The 16,200-nt window shown below is 38.6% G+C and overlaps 1 long non-coding RNA gene across 2 annotated transcripts; it reads left to right on the top strand.

Moving 5' to 3' along the window:
* Positions 1-389: 389 nt before the first annotated feature.
* Positions 390-15,351, top strand: LOC129059406 (uncharacterized). 2 transcript variants are annotated; one of them, XR_010140154.1, is made up of 3 exons: positions 390-911; positions 1,032-1,196; positions 15,053-15,275. It is a non-coding gene; the product is annotated as an uncharacterized LOC129059406 (long non-coding RNA). The 2 variants fall into 2 exon arrangements; XR_008525273.1 differs by having other exon boundaries at positions 788-911; positions 1,032-1,133; positions 15,053-15,351.
* The last annotated feature ends 849 nt before the right edge of the window (positions 15,352-16,200 follow it).

Raw genomic sequence — 16,200 nt, forward strand, 5'->3', positions numbered from 1 at the left:
TAATTCATCAATAATCACTTGTATTTAGGGACCAGACAATAGACACCACACTCTGAAGTGAAATGTGAGACTACAAGGTAGAGTTTGCAAAGGCAGTATCTACAAACCAGGCTTTAGTCATGATTAGCCATTTGCCACATTCGGAGTACACCCTATTAAATTAAAAGGTGAATGGGCACTAAATAGAATAAGATTTTTGGAGAGAACTATGGGTGTGTTGCGAGTCCCACTCCCACCCATGGGGTAAGGGTTGTGGGTGCTTTTCCTTTATCTGAAATCAAGGGAAGCTGGCATAAACGGTCCACTCTAATAGGTGTGGACTGAAAATGGGGTCACAGTGGTCGGGTGTCTGTCTCATGCATAAACCACATACAGGGTGAGTAGTAAGGGCTAGCAGGCTACCTCTCCAGTGGAATAAAACAGGGATGGCTACACTGTGATCAGACAGTGCACCCAGAGGTAGTCAGAGTAGAGGAAGCTTGAGTGTTTCCCATGGATCAGATATCAGCCACAGAGAAGAGACGGCAGGCTGAGATCACCTTGGATCCTAAACAAGAGGACTGACTGGAGAGGCAAACGGATCCCCCATGCCTTTGGTAGCAAACCACCAGCACCCCCAAGGTGAGAAACTTTACGCCACCAGCAAGAGAACCACATGAGCTATCCCCATATGGGCAGACTATACCTGAAGAACTTGCCAAATTCTCTGGTAGAGCCAGCCTTAAACACACGTAGGCTCTGAGATGACTCACAATAAGATTTGTCAAGTCAGAATGGTCCTGCCTCTGCACTCCTCCCCTTCCTTTGCTTCAACCCAGGAGGGGCCCAAGGCAACCTAGAGAGTGAATGAGAAGGCAGAAAAAAATCAAGGCAGTAAGATGGAGAAGCCAGCCCTCTCTCTTCCACTGCAGGTCTGGGCTTAGGGTGGGGTAGCAGTGATAGAAACTTTAACTTCAAAATAAGTGTACATTTGTATTACTACATTTGACTGGACATAATAATAACTAAACTGAGACTGTTTTTATGACTAGGAGTGACAGACCACTATCTATTGCCTGAGAGGGGCCAGCCACCAGGATGAATTTGAAGAGGCAGTTTGGGAAAGGAAAGTAGCTGTGCTCTGCTTAAACTCTGTGAGTCCCACTTGCTGAGAGTGACAGTTATAGGGTCTCAACTGAGATCCTATAAGAATTAAGGTACAGTGCTACAAATGTACAGTGGGCACATAAAAAATTTTCAGACCCATTTATAATGAAAACTATAAAACACTGGTGAAATAACTTGAAAAAGATACCAAATATATTAGTTCATTTTCACACTGCCGATAAAGACACACCTGAAACTGGGAACAAAAACAGGCTTAATTGGACTTACAGTTCCACATGACTGGGGAGGCCTCAGAAGCATGGTGGGAGGTGAAAAGCACTTCTTACATAGGGGTGGCAAGAGAAAAATGAGGAGGAAGCAAAAGCAGAAACTCCTGATAAAACATCAGATCTCGTGAGACTTATTCACTATCATGAGAACAGCACGGGAAAGACCGGCCCCCATGATTCAATGACTTCCTCTAGGTCCCTCCCACAACATGTTGGAATTCTGGGAGATACAATTCAAGTTGAGATTTGAGTGGGGACACAGCCAAACTGTATCACCAAAAAATGAAAAGATATTCCATGTTCATGGATTAGAAGAATCAATATTGTTAGACTGTCCATACTAACCAAAGCAATCTGCATATTCAGTGCAACCCCAATCAAAATACCAATGACATTCTTCACAGAAATAGAAGAAACTACCCTAAAATTTATATGGAACCACAGAAGACCCAGAATAGTCAAAGCTGTCCTAAGCAAAAAGAACAAAACTGGAGAAATCACATTATCTGACTTCAAATTATACTACAGAGCTATAGTAACCAAAACACCATGGTACTTGCATAAAAACAGACACATAGACCAATGGAACAGAACGGAGGACCAAGAAACAAATCCACACACCTAAAGTGAACTCATTTCCTACAAAGGCACATATACACAATGAGTACTATTCAGCCATAAAAAAGAACAAGAGCCAGTCATTTGCAACAATGTGGATGTAACTGAAGGTCATTATGTTAAGTGAAATAAGCCAGGCACAGAAAGACAATAGTGTGTGTTCTCACTTATTTGTGGGATCTAAAAATCAGACAATTGAACTCATGGAGATGGAGAGTGGAAGGATGGTTATTAGAGGCTGGGAAATATAGTAAGTGGGTGAGGAGGAGGTGGGGATGGGATGGTTAATGGCTACAGAAAATATTTAGAAAGAATGAATAAGACCCACTATTTGATAGCACAACAGGGTGACTATAGTCAATAAAAGTTTAATTTGTACATTTAAAAATAACTAAAAGAGTATAATTGGATTGTTGGTAACACAAAGGATAAATGCCTGAGGGGGTGGATATTCCATTCTCCATGATGTGATTATGATTCACTGTATGCCTGTATCAAAACATCTCATGTAATCCATAAAAATACATACCTACTGTGTACCCACAAAAATTAAAAACTAAAAAAAAAAAAAAAAAAAAAAAATGAACTAACCCAAAATGGATTAGGAAACCTACTTTGGATCCCTTCTTCTCCATCAAGGGTCTCCATCTAGGTCAACTCAAGGCTAGATCTGTAACCAGAAAATGCTACAAGAGCCTCAAGATTTTCTCCAAAGGAGTCAGCCCTGAGATGCTCATTAATCACTGAAAACAAGTAGTTGTTTCACGCCAAGGCTGGGAGCACTCTGTTCCTAAGCAGTCCTCTTATCTCTCTGATCTTCCAGGAAAGAGCATAGCAATGGTCCATCCTTTGGGGATGCAAGCCCTGTCCCATTCACAGTTTGAGGGAATTGCCACCTACTTCCATGCCTCCAAGCACAACTGTCTATTCCTCCTCTTCCAGAATTATGCCACAATATCTCCCCTCTGTGAGCCCTTAGGGACACATCTGGACTCTTTGTCCAGGGTTTACACCTGGAGGAATAGGCTGTGTAGCAAATTCTGCCATGTTCCACCCAGATCTGTGTGTTAGTCCCTCAGCTTTGCATCCTTCTTCTAAGGAATGGGAGTTCACCTGAAATCACACCATTGCTTGGTTTCCCTTCTTACTTGCTTGCTTCCCCACTTCCTTCCTGGTTTCTTCTTAGAACACTTTATTACTAAATAACTTGTATATTGGGTGTGATTTTAGCAACCCGACCTAAAACAAGTTGTTAGACCTACTCAGCTTTACCACACTGGCTCATCTTCTGACTTTGTGCTATACAACTAACTGGTCTCTAAGCAGCACTCAAAGAGGACAAGAATGCAGGTCTCAGGCATGAGTAGCTGGAATATAATCTCCGCATAAGGCACCTCCAATCTCAGAATACTACACCTCTCAAGCAGTGACTTCTTAAGCACTCTTTATAAATATAAGGACATTAGTCACAAACAAACATTTATTCAACTTTGTTTTTACTCTTTCCCTTTGTTTTTCAATCTATTTTGACTGCCATTCTCCTTTAGTATCTGAAGAGGCTGAATAAACAGTCCACTTGAAAGCAGGCATACTGAATATCTATTGAAAGTTAAGAGACCATACAGATAAGAGTCAAAATATGCCTAAAATGAAACTCTTAGTGAAATTCAGTACCTATTTCTTTCTATGGAATGGTGTAAAGCTAAGTTGATTGAACCATATAATAAAGCAATAGTCAACAGAAAAATCAATAGAGGTACATACATAATGCATCCATTTAAAGGACTTTAGCCTATAAGAAAGACCTATGCCACAGAACTTTTAGTTATGAAACAGACGGAGAGATGGCAGTTCCTTAGAAATCTACAAGTGGAGGCTCTAATTCCCGGAGGGGTCGCACCAATTTGGATGCAACTGCTTCTTCCCCATTTGGAGCACACTGATGAGCCACAAAGAACCCAGTGGGCTCCCTCGTGATCGCCTAGGACAGTCAGCCATGATTGTCTTCTCACTTTGCACAAAGGGCAGTGTGACAACTGGCCACTTTATAGGGAGAAACATGGTGACAGCCTCTCACAGTTCTCCATTTAGTCTGAGCCTCCTTCTCCCAAGCTGCTCACCACTACGAGCCCACATCAGTAAATACCCAAATTTACTTTTATTGGCCCCTTCTCTGCACCACCTGGATTAGAAGTAGTGGTCAGGCAAGTTTTGAGAAAGACTTCAGTTCCAAGAGTTGAAACCATGGGGAAAGGTTTTACATATATTTTCATCTACTGGGAGAAGCATCAGCTGAAGAAGATTGAGAGGCAAAACAGCTCAGAAGGTGCTAGAGACAGACTGCCAGTTTAAATCCTACACCTGCAACAGGACATCCTGGGTCAAAGTTCTTCAACTCTACATGCCTCCTTTTCCTCCTTTGTCAAATTAGGATGATAATATTTACCTCAAAGGGTTATTGGGAAGATTAAAAGAGTTAATACTTTTAAAAGTGCTTAGATGAGCACCTAACACATAGTAAACACTCACTAAATATAACCCCTGGCTGTTGTTTCAACCGCTGTTATTTGTGTCTTCCTATTCTTCTTCACCATCATCATCATTATCACCACCTTTCCCTAAGAAAATTTACAAACTTGAAGCAATGTTTATTTAATTCAAAATAAAGGCCCCATAAGCTTCACACAGGAGCACACTCCATGTCTGTAGGAACTCTCATCACTCCTGTGTTCTCCCTATATATTTGCATCTCTTACTGGCCAGAAGACCTAGCTCTGGTATATATAACTGAATTAGTCAATGGAATGTGACTATGGCTGCCATTTTTTTTTTTACAAGCCTATTTGTATTTGTCCCATTTCCCAACCTTAAGACCTCAAGATGTCAGGAAAAAAGACTAAACTTGGAGTCAGAGCCTTGGTTCCTAATCTTGGCTCCCACTAGTTGTATGACAAAGAGCAAGTCACTTAACCTCTTTGCACTTCAATTTCCTCACCTGCAAAGGACAGAAATTGGGTAATTAACATCTGCCTTTCATTACCTCCCAGAACTGTAGTAAATCTCAAATAAGATATGGTATGTGAAAGTGAACTCCCCCATGCAAGTTCAGTGCCCCATTCACTCATTCATTCTTGTCTCTCTAAACATACTTTGTGTAGACAAAGATCATTTACTTCCATTTTTAATTCCAGTGTCAAAAGAGTACAACATACCTTCCAAAGGGCATAAGAGCATTCCGTTCTTAACACAAATGGCTGCCTCCTCTTTTCTTCCCTTGGGTTTCAAAGCTGTAATATGAGTACACAGCCACTTTTAAATTCTTTCCTATTTTCCACTCTCTCTAATTACATGATATCATGGACTAAAAGATAGACCATGAGATCTTCATGTTGCTACAACTTACAAGTGATGCAAATTATCATTAGCAAACTGCATCTGAAACTGAGAGCACTTCACCCATAAGGATCCCAAGAAGAAACAGCCCATTCTAATGACAGAGTAAAAGCAAAGGCTGAGTGCGGAGCTTAAGGAATACATTGGGACCAACCTGTAGATATTTCAAAAGCACTAATTATTGCTACAGCTGGTCATAGGAAGACTAAACCAACTGCACTTATCTGTAATGATTTTTTTTTTTAATGCTACCAACGCATTTCACACGTGCTAAAACCTCCAGGCTAAATTGGTTGCAAGACATAAGACCATCAGGGCATTCAAAGAAATAGTCTCTGCAATTATCACTAATTAACCAGCCCTAACAGTTGGAAGCCAGTTGGAGAGGTTTACGCTTGAATGTAAATGAGGAAGGAAGGACCTGCTGGAATGAGATGGTGTGGCATATTTGTTTTGTTTTGACTTCTTTCCAGACATATTTCAGTTTACATAAATATTTGAAGGTTGGATCAGACAGGATTTACAGCACAATGGTATCAGGAATGTCTTTATAAAAACTTTGATATGGTCTAAATTAGGTTTCAAGAAGGAAGGGCAGCCGTGGGAGCAGAAGCCTTTTTCAGTATTTAATTTTATGTCCTGACCAGTGCCTAACACCACTTCATAAATCACAGGTACCTTGGACTTAGAATGCACAAGCCCTGTTTCCATGGCCTCGATTTCAGCAGGGACAGACACTGCCTGGAAAGAGAGCTTGCCAACCTTCTGCTTTAAGCACTGCATGTGTGACCTTTGGTTGACCTTAGGTTCTGGGATTTGAGGGTTAAAGTTGTCTTTTGGCATTGGAGCCTGATTTTTTTTTTCTCCAAAAGTGTTTAGAGAAATAAGACAGCGCCCCACCCTCTGCAGCAGGGCAAGCTGTTTCCTGTAGAAGCAAGAGTTAGTGGCTATCCCAGTTACTCCTTGTGAAAAATACTTCTTCAGGAGAGAAACTCTTTCTCAAGGGGTCTGTTTCTGTTTCTCTTTCAATGCCTAACTCTCCAAGGAGTTTACTTAGAATTAGCATGGTCTTTGCATAAAGGCGGATAAAGCAAAGGCGATGCTGTTTGTTTTCAAGGTGAGAATTAGACCAAAATAAGAATCTGACAGGTTGAACCAAATGAAAAGCCCTCACTTCTCTGAACATAAATTTTCTTCGCACAAATTGTTTTTTCCTGAAGGCAGATCACTGAGGTGCAGGTGGATTATAGGAACCTAAACTACATAATCATCTCTAATAAATGAACATTTTTACTGCACCAACGGTTGGTTAGGGATATACCACGAAACATACTAGCCTATTTCTGAGTGAAGCAGGAAAGCTTTCATAGAGAGGTTTTATTGTTTACATTCAATGAAAGGAAAAGTCTGACTTGAAGTAGTCAGATATAATCTCTCTCTGAATTAAAAGGGTTCTATTGTACTAAGATGCTGGTGCTGTTAGCAAAGGTGAATCCAGGATTTTTGCCCAGCCACAGAATGCCTTTATACAAGCGAGCTATACATGTGGCCACAAACAGACAAACTTGCCTGGTTATTGGCAGCCATTCTCAGTGTAAGAAGAGTTTATTTTCCTTTAGGAGCCCACAGTTGAACAATGTTCTGGTGCCCTAGCTGTTTCATAACTTTCCATGTAATTAAGCAGTTGGCATGACCTTCTGTAGCAAGATAATAATAGGAATTAGCAAAGGCGGGGCTTGTACACAAGGACACTTTGGACTACTCAAGCTCACAAATAAAAGCTTTCAAATAAATGCAAAACTGTCTTTCAAATTCAAAGAACTTTCCCAGTGAAGTGACACACCCCCAACACACACACACACACACACACACACACACACTGTAAGCAAACATGACCAAATTTCCTGTAACTTGAGAACTGCAAGGGACAATTCAAAAAGGTGGGAGGAAGCAGACCTGGTCATCATTTTTCAAAAGCCACCTTCACTGTCTAGATGACCTTAAGGATGAATATAAAAGCTAGTCATTTGCAAAAAAAAAAAAAAAAAGGTCACTACAGATTTCTAGGAGTAAGCTGGTTTTGAAAAAGAAATTATGATTTAAAGAAAAATAATAAAACCATGAGCAGAGCAGAGCACAAATTACACGGCCACTGAACACCAAGTGGTTTCAAACCAAGATCCAGTAGAACAGATGTGCACCTTTCCTGGGACAGAAATCTGAGCACTTTTGTCCAGGATAGTTCAATAAGCAGGCAACAGATAGGTGGGTGTGGTAGATAGCCTCCAAAGATGGCTGCCATCAATGCCTGCACTTCCTAGACACATGGGCTGCTTCCCCCATCAAGATGGGAATCTAATTCCATCTGGAAATCTGAGCTATCCTTGGTGCCTAGCTGGACAACAAATATGGCAGAAATGGGGCTGCATAACTTTTGAGGCTAGTTACTAGGGCTGTGCAGTTTCCCTTGGATCTGTTGGAATACTCACTGTTAGGATGGACCCAGCATCTCACTGTGAGAAGCTCGAACCTCATAAGAAGCCACACATAGGCACTCTGGTCAACAGCCTCATCTGGGCTCTCAACCATCGGCCTTCAGGAGCTGCTGACCATGCCAGTCAGCCATATTGGTTGTGCAGCCCCAGCCAACACCTGCCTGCAACTTCATGAAAGATGCCAAGCAAGAATTGTCCAGCTGAGACCCATTAATTCACAGAATCATGAGACATAATAAATTTGTGCATATATATGAAGTGGGTATGAAATTACTTTGCTCATTTTTTCCTTATTGACTTATAAGAGCTTTTTGTAAGTGAGGGATAGTAACTCTTTGCCTAACATTTTAATACTGTTACCAAATGAAAGGTCTTGACTGTAAGTTGTCCAGGTTTTTGGCTTGTCGAACAAAGAGTTGAACAAAACACACAAACAAAGCAACAAAAGAAGAGAGTAACAAAAGCACAGATTTATTGAAGCAAAAGTACACTCCACAGAGTGCGAGCGGGCTCGAGCAAGCGGCTCAAGAGCCACCCCCACCCCATTGCAATGTTCTTTAGGGTTTTTATTAAGCTAAAAAATAACTTGGTAACACCCCTAGGTGCCCTTTAGAGGCCTCCAATTGGTTACACCCTATGAAGGATTGCCCTACAACCAGTCCGAGGCTGAAGTGGAGACTTCTGTCTTGTTGTCACAGGAGTGAAAATGTGGCCTGTTTACTGCCTAATCTTGCCTAGAACTGGCTGCACCTGCTGTTCTCTTGCTTATGCCTTAACCCCTGGTTACCCTAATTCCCTGTTCTTCTATCTCAATACCATACATTTTCTCAATTTTGCCATTTGCCTTTTCTCTGGGTATAGAATTATTGTGTTTTTCTGTCTGATGTAGTCATGGCTTTTGCTTTCATAGGCCTGCCCCATATCAAATTGAAATCCATTTCTCTGATTATTTATGTGTGAATTTAACATATGTTTATTGAACACCTACTCTGTACCAGGCACTCTCCACTTTGCTAGTGAATAAGATAAAATAGGGGGCTGGCTGTAATGCCTCATATGGGTAATCCCAGTGACTCAGGAGGTGTAAGCAGGAGGATTGCTTGAGGCCCAAGAGTTTGAGACCAGCATGGGCTAAATAGTGAGACTCTGTCTCTGCAAAAATGAAAAAAAAAAATTAGCTGGCCATGGTGGTATGTAACTGTAGCCCTAGCTACTTAAGAGGCTGAGGCATGAGGATTGCTGGAGCCCAGGAGTTGGAGGCTACAGTAAGCTGTGATCACACTGCTGCACTCTAGCCTGGGCTACAGGGTGAGACCCTGTCTCAAAACACAAAAACAAGAATAGCACCATAACTTCATTGAGCTCATAGTCTTCTAGGGGGTTAGAATGGGGTGGATTTGAACACAGAACTGCTATGAAGAATGTTACCTGTAGTAATATGCAGGCTGCTATGGAAGCCCACAGCAGGAGCACTTATGGACTTCCAGGGACGTCAAAGAAAACTTCCTGTAGGAAGTGACATTTAAGCTGCATTCTGAGTCATGTATTTATGGCTTCATTCTACATTTAAATCAGGAGTTAATTTAAGTTCAAGCAGCAATATACCTAGTAAATATGATCAAAATAAGAGCTATCATTGCTTTTACATGTTGGATTTCTATATGTGCTTGGGTCTGTTTCTGGGCTTTGCATCCTATTTTTTTAAAAGCTGCCTCTTTTTGGTTCCTACGTGTTCTCTTTATAATTATTGTCTTAATTTTGTATTTGAGCCAACATATAAAATCATTTGCTTTGCTTTTATTAATACTTTTTACCCTAAATTAATTTTCTTGATGTACACCTGTACTTTTGTCAATCTATTACAATAAAATCACTTTTCACCATATTTATTATAGTTTTCCATTTAACTTCTTAAAATGTTTATTATTTAAAAGTTTTATGTACTAAAAGTGCATACAGTATATTTTCACCACTTAATGAAAAATAAAAAATGACACCCATGTCCCTCACACTGTGCTCTGATCCATGCAGAGGGCTCATGTGCTGCTTTCTGATCTGTCCATTTCTGTGCCCTCAGCAGTATCCTACATTGAAATAGCACTGAGCATTCCCTTGCTTTTCTTCATAGTTTTACCACCTGTGTTTCCTCCAAGCAAGATATCATTTCATTTGCCTTGTTTCAACTTTTCTTAACGAAATCATTCTATATTTTTGTAACTTCCTTCTGTGGTTCAGCATCATATGTGTTTACATATACAGATAGAATACAGCATGTTCATTTATTTTTACTGCTACATGGTAGTACAGCATATGTATATCCTTACGTTTTTTGATCCAATTCATTGTTGATGGATATTTGTATTACTTTAAGATTTTTGCTAATAGGAATAATGCTTTTCCAAACATGCCCTGATTCACCTGTAAAAGTTTCTCTAAGATTTATACATAGAAGATAAATTCCTGGGTCTTAGAGTATGCACATATTCACCTTTACCAGTTAGTGCTGGATTGTTTAACAAAGCAATTGTAACAAGCTACGCTCCCACAAGCAGCCTTTGAAAGCTCCTGTTGCTTTCTTGTCAACACTTGGTATTAACTGACTTTTTAAGTTTCATTAATCTGATATGAAAGCATACTATTGTAATTTTTATTTACATTGTCTTGACATATAATAAGAGCAATAATATTTTATATATTTATTGGCTGTTTGTATTTCCTCCTCTAGAAAATGACTGTTCATGAAAATTTCCCATTTTTCTATTAGTTTATTCCTCTCTTTCTTAATGATTCAAAGGAGTTCTTTTGCATTCTGAGACTAGCCCTTTGGTCACATGTGTGGCAAATGTCTTTTCCCTCTTTATGACTCTTATTTTCTCTCTCTCAGAGAAAATGAGGTTTCTTCTGATAAGCTGAAGTTCTTGATTTTAATATAGTCAAGTATAATAATCATTTCCTTTATGTTTAGATGCTTTTGGTGTCTTGCATAGGAAGTCTTTCCCTACCTCAGAATCATAAAGATATTTCCTATCTTTTTCTAAAAGGCTTAAATTTGGCCTTTCCATTTTTAAGTCATGAATGCATCTGGAAATGATTTTTGTGTAAGGTCTAAAGAGAAAGGCATTTTTAATTTTTTTTATCCTTTGTAAGGACAACCAATTTTCCCCCATTACTTCTAATTGAATAGTCCTTTTTTGTCTCATTGATTTTTTACTCACTGAAGATGACATCTTTTAGGAGTTCTAAATTTATGTGAAGGCATTCAATCCACCCTCTCCTGGATTAAGCTCCAGTTTTTGCTCCTGTCCCTTGAGAATATTTGGCCCATCGAAATCTAGACAAAATCCTCCAGGGATTTAAGGGAGTATAAGGGGATATTACACAAGGCAAACACAGATCAGAGTTCACTTCTACCTGAGGTATCATCCTTTCTTCCGTCTCTGGCCTCCAGTTGTTTTCCCACTTTACCACCAGCTCAGTCCTGCCTTTATAAATATTAATTTCAGGTATCCGTATAAGAAGAAATTTCTCTATACTTTCAATTAAAATTATTGCCCTTAATTTAAAATCTAAATCAATTTGATGCTATTTCCAGTTCTTTTTATTTCACTTATAAAGTTAGGATTCTTTCTTTCTTTTTAAATCATTGTTATTACATTTAATCTGGTTAGCTGAGTTATGTTTCTCAAAAAATTTTCCAGGAAGGGTACATGAATAATTCCATTCCTGTGAATATTTTAGTATTTCCCTTACATGAGAAAGACATCTTGGCTGAGTGACACTCTTTCCCATCTGCATTCTTTAGATGTTATTCCATTGTCTTCATCAGAAAATATTCCTGAAGTGCTTGAGATCAGGCTAAACTGTTGGCCTGTTTTTGTTTTTGTGGGCTGATTTTTATGGAGGTAGGGGTAGAAATAAAGTAATAGTGATCTGCTTCTGTTTCTATTGTTGGATGATTACAGAAATTTCTTTTTTTCATTTCCTTTTCTTTTTTGATGTTATTTAACATCACCCATATCATTTTGACATGAGTTGTTATTTATTAAGTTTTCCCAGGTTACAATAATCCCTTTCAATCTGCAGATTCAGATTGTCCTTCATTCTAGGAAAGTTTTCTTATATTATATCATTGAATGTTTTATTTTTTTCTCTTTTCTTGTCCATGAATTGCTATTTTCTGTGTACTAAATCTCCATCAACTATTCTTCATAGCCATAATGTCATTTCTAATCTCTTGCAATTCAGTTCTTTTCCTCAGTTATTTTTGGATTTTTCTCAATTCTATCTTTTATCTCACTAATCTTGGTTCTTCATAGTATCAATATTGTTTTTACTATTTCTAATGTCATTTAAATTGCTTTAACAAAATGGCTAGTCAGGCTGCAGTCATGAATATTCCATATTATTTCAGATTTAATCTGGCCTCAATCTCACAATGTTTTAAAACTTGTACGAAGAGTGAAAATAAAAATGATAATTGACTTCATCGTTGAGAAAAAAGTGTAAATATAATATATAACATATATATAAATATACAAATTTGGCATTTGTGATGTTTTTACATCACAAATGTTTTGTCTCTTTTCTCCAAATGTACATTCCATTTTGAGAAGAAACTTAGGAAAGTAGCCAGACATGAGTAAGTTTGGCCGCACCCAAAGAGTGAGCTGATGAATTCTCTTCCAAACCTACAGTTCTATAATATGTAAACTGTAATTGTTTCTCAGACTGTTAAAAAAATTCCGTCAACTTCTCTGATACATTAAGTAAATTTGTACATTATTTTTTCTTTTTTAATGAAATAGCAACTGTCCTCTATCAAAATCAAGAGTCCCTAAATAAAATCCTGTCCAAAGTAACAAAAGAAATGTATAGCAATCATAGTGTTTTCAATTCTTAAGATCTAAATAAAACATTAAACCCCCAGAAAATAAATGCCATCTGTGTTGAAAAACTCAGAACAAATAACTTCTCTGATCATGTTGGAATATAGTATTTACTTCAGATATGAAATGATTTCACAGATCCTAATTTTAATGGTCATGTCATTTTTATGAATGGGGAAATCTAAGGTGTAGTGAGGGGAGATATTTAAAAATATCTAAGGAACCAAGAGTTGAACAGACCAGAACCCCTTAGCAGCCAATGTTATTTTTTTAAATGTATATGAGAATGTCTATACAAGGATTCTCCTGCTCATTAGGAGTAGGTAGAACTATTATTGCAAAGTTGTCATTTTCAAGTGAATAGTGTGTGGGTAGCTTCCTTTATGTCTGGACAAATTAGAGCTGTGCAGGAATTTGCTAATTAGTATGTGTTGATGGCTCAGTTCAGTAGCCCTGCCTCAGAACTCAGAGCAGGATACCATAAGTATTTTTAAACTTCTTCAAGCATAATACCTGTAGGAAAAGATGAACAGAATTAGAATTATTCAACTTGGAAGAAAGAATACCAAAAGCTAAATTTGCTGTTTTCAAATAGCTCAGAAGAATTACAACTTTGTATGACCCACAAAAAGGAAAATTAGATAATTGCAACAGGAATTGGTTAACATCAAAGAAAGAACTTCCCAGTTATAAAGACTGGGGGGAAAACACCAGGGAAATAACAAAATAATAATGACAATACTAATAATGATTTATTGAATATATTATGTGCCATTTCCATTTTAAGCACTTTATAGACATTATCTCATTTAATCTTCACAATAATGTTGTATGGTCAGTATTGTTGCTTCGATTTCACATTTATTTGTTCATTTAACAATTATTTTTGAAGGCCTACTATGTACCAAGCACTGTTCTAGACAGAAGGATTAGAGATTCATAAGACTGGACAAAGTCTCTGTACCCATGAAGCTTTTATTCAGGCATTGGCAGATGAGGGAGGTTGATAATGAACAAAGAAATAAGAAAAATAACTTAGAGTAAAAACTATTATGCAGAGAATTGAAAATAGAGGGTTATGATAATCATCAATGAACTAGGCAATCAGAGAAGTATCTCTGAGAAGGTGAATTCTGATTGACAAGAAGGAGACAACATGTGTGGGGAAATGGAAGAATATTGCTGGCAGAGAGCAGGTGGAGGCAAGGCACTAAAGCAGCAACAAATTTAACCACTTCCAGAGGCCAAAAGAAGCCCGCTGTGCCAGGGCACAGTAGACAAGGGGAAATGTCTACCAGGAAGTCCCATAACACTTAACCACCATCCAAAGGCTTTACCCTGACCCTTGTAAAGTGCCATAACCTGTTCTCTGACCTCTCTTTGGTCTTCACCCTGTGCCATTTCCCCTTGTCTACAGGGAGCGTACAGTGGTGCAATCTCAGCTCACTGCAACCTCTGCCTCTCAGGTTCAAGCAATTCTCCCACCTCAGCCTCCCAAGTAGCTGGGACTACAGGTGCGGGCCACCGTGCCTGGCTACTTTATGTATTTTTGGTAGAAACAGGGGTTGCACCATGTTAGCCAGGCTGGTCTCAAACCTCTGACCTCAAGTGATCCTCCCGCTTCAGCCTCCCAAAGTACTAGGATTACAGGTGTGAGCCACTTGTGCCCAGCCTATTTCTTTTAAAAATACCTCTATTGTAATGACTAGAATAATTCTGTATAAAAATGTGCTACAAAATCAATCAATCGATTCATTATGTTTCTTAAATATCATTTGGGCTTCTGTATAGAGAATGGATTGTAGGATGGCAAGCACAGAGGTCATCTGCAGGAAGGTCATGAAGCCTTTCCTCTGGAGCAGGGAGGCCTCCCCTGGGAAGGTGAAAACAGGAGGCTGAGCCACTGACCTGCTCTGTAATTCAGCCACAGCTAGGGCATACTACATTCTCCCACTCTATAGTGCTGGCCAGTGCCAGTTAGAGCCCCGATTTGCTATCAGTTGCCCATGTGGTTAAGTACTGTCTTTTTGTTTATTTGTTTAAACTCAAAGTTGTGGCAGCAGTTGACCTACCTGCCAACATAACGCAATTCCTATACACGTACACACACACACACCACACACACACACACACACACACAGAGGTAATGGGGGAAAAATCATTTTACACTGTCTTTAGTTACATGGAAATGCCTTAGAATGAAATGTGTCTGACTTGGGTCAACTGTTATCTATAATATAAGGATGACTCTACCCAAAGAATTTCTTTCCTGTCTTTCTAATAGTACGTTCCAGAAGAATCAAGATCCAGATGTGATCGAGGAACTTCTCATGACAGTGGAGAAACTCAGCCTGCCAATATTACTAAAGGGAAAAAAAAGGTTTTGAGGTAGATATCCTCTAGATTTTGTTGGATAAGGGGGAATTAATAATGTGGCATATGAGATCAGTCCCACAATGAGGGAGAAAAGATCAGAGGAATCTTGAACATTGATGTGTCCATCACGAAATCATCTACATGCATCTCTCATTCTCCTTCTATAATATTCTCAAGTCAAATAAATGATGTTCAATGTCTATGTTCAATATGTGAAACAGATATTGGAAAAACAAAAGTACAACCTTGAATTTCAGTGATTAAACAAAAATAATGTAGGAACTCTTGATCTGTTTCTTGAAACAAATAGGCTACTCAAATCACATCCACTACAGGACATCGTTATGGTATACAGACACAATGATGCAGTACTAATAAAAAAATTAGCCATATCAATAATAATAATATTTATTAAAGATCTCTAGGTCAGATATTGTGTCGAGTGCTGCGAGATCGTTTCCTAAGGATGGAAAATATTTATAGAACTACTGGTGACCTATGTCTCCAAAATTGAGATAAATTTCTGCAACATTCTTTGGGACGCATTAGAAACATTTCCCATTTGGGAAATTTCTTAAACAAAAATGGTGATTGACTGTTCTGCTCATTTATCCAAGAAAGAGTTGAATGGATTTCATCTGGAAGAGTTTCCTAACACTGAAAATACTGAAAACAAACAAACAAACCACATACATTACTTAAGTCACACAGATTTGGCCTCTAACCAAAAAAGAGAGGGGGAGATATTAACATAGAAAGCATTGCATTCCTTCCATATATACATAAATAGCGTACTTGGACCATAACAGCAAGAATCCAGAACTGATGAATCATGGCTAAGATATCCACAAAATACTTGAAGCGAAAATAGTGTGGTTTCTTTCAATACTTATACAAAAATTCAGGGCTTTCACATAAAGATAATCACTAATGAAAAAATGCCACTTGTTCTAGTCCTTCGTAATTGCTAAATATTACATTCACATTGTTACCTATTCACTTTTTCTGATTTTAAAAGTAGTATTTCCTCACTAAAGAAAAGCTGCAGGAGGATTA

The sequence above is a fragment of the Pongo abelii genome, chromosome 4 (genome assembly GCF_028885655.2).
Source record: "Pongo abelii isolate AG06213 chromosome 4, NHGRI_mPonAbe1-v2.0_pri, whole genome shotgun sequence".
NCBI lineage: Eukaryota > Metazoa > Chordata > Mammalia > Primates > Hominidae > Pongo > Pongo abelii.